This window comes from Hibiscus syriacus, unplaced genomic scaffold (assembly GCF_006381635.1).
Source record: "Hibiscus syriacus cultivar Baekdansim isolate YM2019G1 unplaced genomic scaffold, ASM638163v2 tig00013960_pilon, whole genome shotgun sequence".
In the NCBI taxonomy this organism is placed as follows: domain Eukaryota; kingdom Viridiplantae; phylum Streptophyta; class Magnoliopsida; order Malvales; family Malvaceae; genus Hibiscus; species Hibiscus syriacus.
The window spans coordinates 1,651,020-1,657,019 of record NW_024062312.1 but is presented as its reverse complement, the minus strand read 5'-3'; positions in this window follow the sequence as shown (position 1 = coordinate 1,657,019).

The window sequence follows — 6,000 nt, the reverse complement described above, 5'->3', positions numbered from 1 at the left end:
ACACTAAACCAAACAGCTTTTGTTAAAGGAAGAAACATCATCGACAACATTTTACTTGCTCAGGAGCTGGTTAGAGGATACAATAAGACAAACTTATCTCCAAGATGCTCATTGAAGATTGATCTTCACAAGGCATTTGATTCTCTCAACTGGAATTTTGTTTTAGCCATCTTGACAGCTATTGGCCTTCCACCTGTTTTTTCTTATTGGCTGGAAATTTGTTTTACCACTGCTAGCTACTCTATTTCCTTTAATGGAAGTTTGTATGGTTACTTTAAGAGTGCAAAAGGCCTTAGACAAGGAGACCCCCTCTCTCCTTTACTATTTGTCCTCTCCATTAATGTTCTTTCTAAACTCCTCAACCTAACAACAACTAAAGGAATTTTTGGTTTCCACCCTAAGTGCAAAAAAATTGGTAAGACCCATTTATCTTTGGCTGACGACCTCCTTATTTTTTGCAAAGGAACTGTGGAATCTGTTATCGGTGTCTCGAGTGTATTAGAATGTTTCTATGAGATGTCTGGACTCAAACTCAATGTTTCAAAAACTGAAGTATTTACTGTAACACCCCAACCCGTATCCGACCAGGATACGAGTCCGAAGTGTCACATTGACTTTTCAAAAACCTTTACTCGTATAAAATAGTGAGTAATTTAAAACTTTTGTACATGTAACTTATTCAAAATATTTCCAGAACTATTCAGAGCTTAAATGTTTTTGACAAAACCGATCAGAGCATATACAATTCAAAAACATTAATTACATGCCAACTATTTTCAATGTACAGAATACATCTAATTCAAGAGATCTTTTCTGATCTGATCTTCGGTAAAAAGTAACTGACCTGTCTTGTTCCTCTTTACTTTTCTTTTCGCTTTCCAAACCTACGTGTGAAACAATCACACGCTAAGTCGATGACTTAGTGAGGCATATAAAACATATAATATTTCATATAACATAAAGCATACATAAACATATACCATCATTATCATTAAGAAACACACATAACATCATATGGTTCATGTAACACATTTCAAACCACTTACCTTTGATAACCATTTATAAACTCATCGTATACATATCACATTCAGTATGCTTGTTTAATCACTTTATTAGCCCATGTACACTAGTGAGAACTTAAGGTATGTGAGTACATTGAGGTTGTGCACACATATGCTGTCACCACAGCTCGATCAATGTCCCGAAGGACCAGTCCATAGATTCCGAAGAACCTAGGTAATCAGTCCATATGTCCCGAAGAACATAGGTAAACAGTCCATATGTCCCGAAGAACATAGGTAAACAGTCCATTTGTCCTGAAGAACATAGGTAAACAGTCCATATGTCCCGAAGAACATAGGTAAACCCTCGACCCTTGGCATGCCAACTATACCCCTAGCTCTCATATCACATAACATGGGCATTATCATTTATAACAGTTCACATTACTTATTCATATTCTTTCTATTATAAACACATATCTTTTCTTTTCAGTCACGTATCACATGTACGTGTAATCATTGATCTCATAATCACATGTTCCTTCTCTTCTGTCACATACCACATGTATGTGTAAACATATATCTAATATCATATGTTGCATGTAATCACATAGATCGTATCATATAGCTTCTTTCACATATACATGTAATCACTTAGTCTATTTTCATGTAATTCTTTTCACTTCTCATATGATTTTATATTCATATCTCACATAGCTCATATCACCTTGCATTGTTTCATATAAACATAGATGTCATATCTTGTTCGCATATATTTTCTATATAACTCATATATCTCATAGTTCTTTCACATAGCTCACTATCATATTTTCATATCATATATCTTATAATAGATTCTTATATCATCATTTGGTTCCTTTCTACCTATTCATAATCACATATTCATATCAACCATATAATACATATATACAATAACATGTCAACACATATAAATCATACACATATATACTTCTATTTATGCATTCATGCATTTTACTATGGAAATAGACTTGTCGCAAGTCTTATTTCCATTTAACATCATATAATACTAATATGCACTCACATTGGTCTCACTAGTCAATTCTAATCTCTTATATTTCCCTTGATCGATCTTACTTGTCAAATGTTCCGGAATTGCTTTACGCGCAGAATCTACATAAATATACATTTTGAGGTAATCATTAGATACCTACACCTTGTAATTGGATACTAACAACTTAAACAAACTTATTAAACCAATATTCACATTTTTCCTTTAGGGGGTATCGATTCCCTACTGGGGGTATCGATACCCTCATGACATTCTGGAATTCTGTCGTTTGAGAGGGTATCGGCACCCTTTGAATGGGTATCGATTCCCCCTAACCCAGAAATCATTTTTCAACACGAAAATTACTTCATTTCCTCTCAAACACTTCATATATCATCCCTTTTTGCATTCTTAACTCTAGTACACATACTTAAACCAATCTATATTCATTTATTTCATCTTAAACCTCAAAATCCTATCTTCCATATGTAATTCAATAATTACATCAATTTTTCAACATGTTTCAAATCCAATTCTATTACTTCATATCTCTTACTTAGATTGATGACAAGTCAAATTCCTTCTCAAAATTCACTTACTAACTCTTTTCTAGAATTTCCTTAAGAAACTCATTTTCTTTAATCTTTCATAACTTCTTTATCTTTTGATTTTAGGACAACTTAAGCTTTCCATAAGCTTAAGTATTACCTAATGATCAAAACCCACTCTTAAAATTAACAAATAATCAGCTAACAAAGAATCTTACCTTTGCAAGCTTGGCTCTTTCTTTCTCTCGTACATGAAGAAGAAGAAGAAGATGAAGAGAATATCTCTTCATCCTTATCCCCTCTAACATATATATCCTTATCATATTTATTTTTAATTCATTTATTAGTTAAATGACCATTTTGTCCTCTACTTCATTTGATAATTACTAACAACTTTTAGGATTTATTTCCAGATAAATCATTGAACTAATCCATTCTTCTACTTTAATCACCAAATTCTGAAACTTTACCATTTAGTCACTAACTCATAGTTTGGGATGTTACATTTACTGTTGGGTTATCCTCAGCTGCAAAAGAAAACATAAAACAGATTTCTGGCTTTAACCTTGGCTCCATTTCTGTTAGATATATCGACATCCCTTTGACTACTAGAAAAATTACTGATAAAGATTGCGTGAATCTTATTGACAACATCAAATCTAGATTGAATCACTGGTCCACTAAACTCCTGAGCTATGATGGCATATTGGAACTAATCAGAACAATACTCACATCTATTTCTAATTTCTGGTGCAGGAAGCTCTTCCTGCATAATTCTGTCCTCGCCAAGATCGAGTAGCTTTGCTCCCGTTTCTTTTGGAAAGGGTAAGACAAAGCAGCCACAGGTGCAAGAGTAAGCTGGTCCAATATTTGTTGTTTAAAATTTGAAGGCGGGCTAGGAATTAAAAATATGAAGACTTGGAATAAATCTTGCATGATCCTTCTAATCAAGAAAATCCTTGTAGGACAAGGATCTCTTTGGGTTGCATGGCTCAATTATTATGTTTTTAAGGACAATAATTTCTGGTATGTGGAGATTAAATCAAGAACCAGCTGGTGCATGAAGAGGCTACTGAAAATGCGACCAGAGGTGCATCAATTACTGACTTCAGGAGCTGCTACTGCTAGTACCATTTGGGATTCAATCCAAGAAAAGAGACTCACGGTTCCTTGGCAGAAATTGTTATGGTTCCCTATGCATATCCCTAAATATAGCCTTTTCACCTGGATGGCTTTTCTGGATAGGCTTTCTACCAAGGTTAGATTACAACGCATGGGAGTGATTAACGATCCTCTTTGTGTATTATGATCTGCTGAACCAGAATCCAGAGACCATCTCTTCATATCTTGTTCTACTGTTGCTTCCCTTTGGGAGTCTATTTTCTCATTATCTGGTTTGAATTTTGCTGTCTGCTCATGGGATGATTTCTTGACTCAGGCAAGCAACAACTGGAAAGGTAAATCCTTGCTTTCTTTGGTTATGAAGCTGGCCTTGAACACTTTAGTGTATTTGTTATGGGAAGAGAGGAACAAACGTTTGTTCCAAGGACGATCTAGAACTGTTGAAGACTTACTTAAGGCTATTAAAGATGTTGTTAGACTTCACTTAAGGGTGGGATTTTTAACAAATTACTTAATGTGAATATTAATCTCTGCAATCACTGGAATATTGCAGACCATTGATTCTTTTTGTATGTATTGATATGTGATGACTCTATTGTATTTTGTAGCTTCTTGTTATTTGGATAATAAAAACTTACTTATCCAAAAAAAACCCGTTACATTCTACCAACGTGGACGCCAATTGTTTCCATTTCAGATAATATTACTGAAGTGTCTACTTGATGACGTGACAATTATGAAGAAAATAAAATAAATATATATTATTTTAATTTAAACGAAAACATGGCATTTATAAAAATAATAATATCTTTTTAATATTAACGAACTGAGTACCTTCCATTGACGACAAAAATCAACCTCCGACCCCGAGTTCGGCGAGAATGCTTTAAACCCAGTAAATCTAATGATCGAAAAAGAATCGTCAAAGAAGTCCTCAAGATCAATAGAACATGCCGTCCTCTAGTAAACTTAGCCACGTTTTGCCTCGATAATGTGCATTGATTCAATGGTGTTGGACCCATATTTCAAAATTAATAACGGAGAGCGTAGTTTACCTAGAATTAGAACAGAAAAAGGGCGTCGACCTTGTCGCAGTGAAGCATTTATTTAGAAATAATGGAGCAGACAATTGAAATTGAAGAAGAAGATTAAGTTTCACCCTCCCAAATATCCTCAACTTACCCCTCTGCTTTGTGCGATGATCCCATCGATCATCTTCAATTCATCCTCATTCAAACACTAATCAGATATCTCGAGGTTTTGCTTCATTTTCTCTCCGTTGAAACTCTTCACAATCACCCCAACCCCTTGTTTATATATCCATCTCAGAGATATATGTTTTTTTTTTGGAATGACACAGATTTGATTTTATATCTATAAGCTTTGTTTTCATAAGACTATAATATAACAACATTTAAGATAAATTTTTCATATTTATTTTCTAAAGAAAATTCGATATCGAAAAGGAATTTGGGGTTTAGAATGAAATTGAGGAATGTGTTACAAGTTTTAAAAGTTGGGGGACCTAAATGCAAGTGCCTGAAAAGTTCAGTGACCATATTGCAAACGTACTAACGACAGTGTAACGTCGGGGAGAATATTGCAAAAGGAATAAATGTTAGAGCGTTGTATTGCAAGTTTTAAAAGTTTAGGGACCTAAATGAAAGATTTAAAAAAGTTCAGTGACCATTACTATACTTTACCCTTTAGAAAATTACAAAATTTCCAAATCTTTAGGGCCAAGTCCCGAAGAAACTAAACGGAAAATTAAGCATACAAAGTAGAAAAGTAAGCTATAAGCCTATAACTAGGAATGAGTTCTAGGTTTGATAAGGTCTGATTTAACTTGATCTTTATAAGGTTAGATTATTTTAAATTAAGGTTTAGTTTTATTTTTTTAAGTTCGTATCGAGCCAGGTTCAAGTTTAAAGTTAAAATTTTCGACTCGATTTTAGATAATAATATAATTATCTTTATACATTAAGAGATAATTATTATAATATTTTTTTTAATTAGGTATATATTTTTATACATTAGCTAAAAGCCCCAAAGTGAAATCCCTATTCCTTCCAATTGCCCATGCGATTTGGAGACCAGCGTACACACCCCAGAGCTCAGCTTCCGTCGTTTTGTATATGTCAAGTTTTTTCGAAAACCCTACTATCCATTGTCCTCGACGGTTCCTGATGATACTACCACAGAAAGCTTCTCCTAAAAGTGGTTAGCCAGCACCATCGGTGTTTACTTTATGCCAAAGGTCTTTCGGGGGCTCCCAGATTTTGATACTCTCTCTGTGATC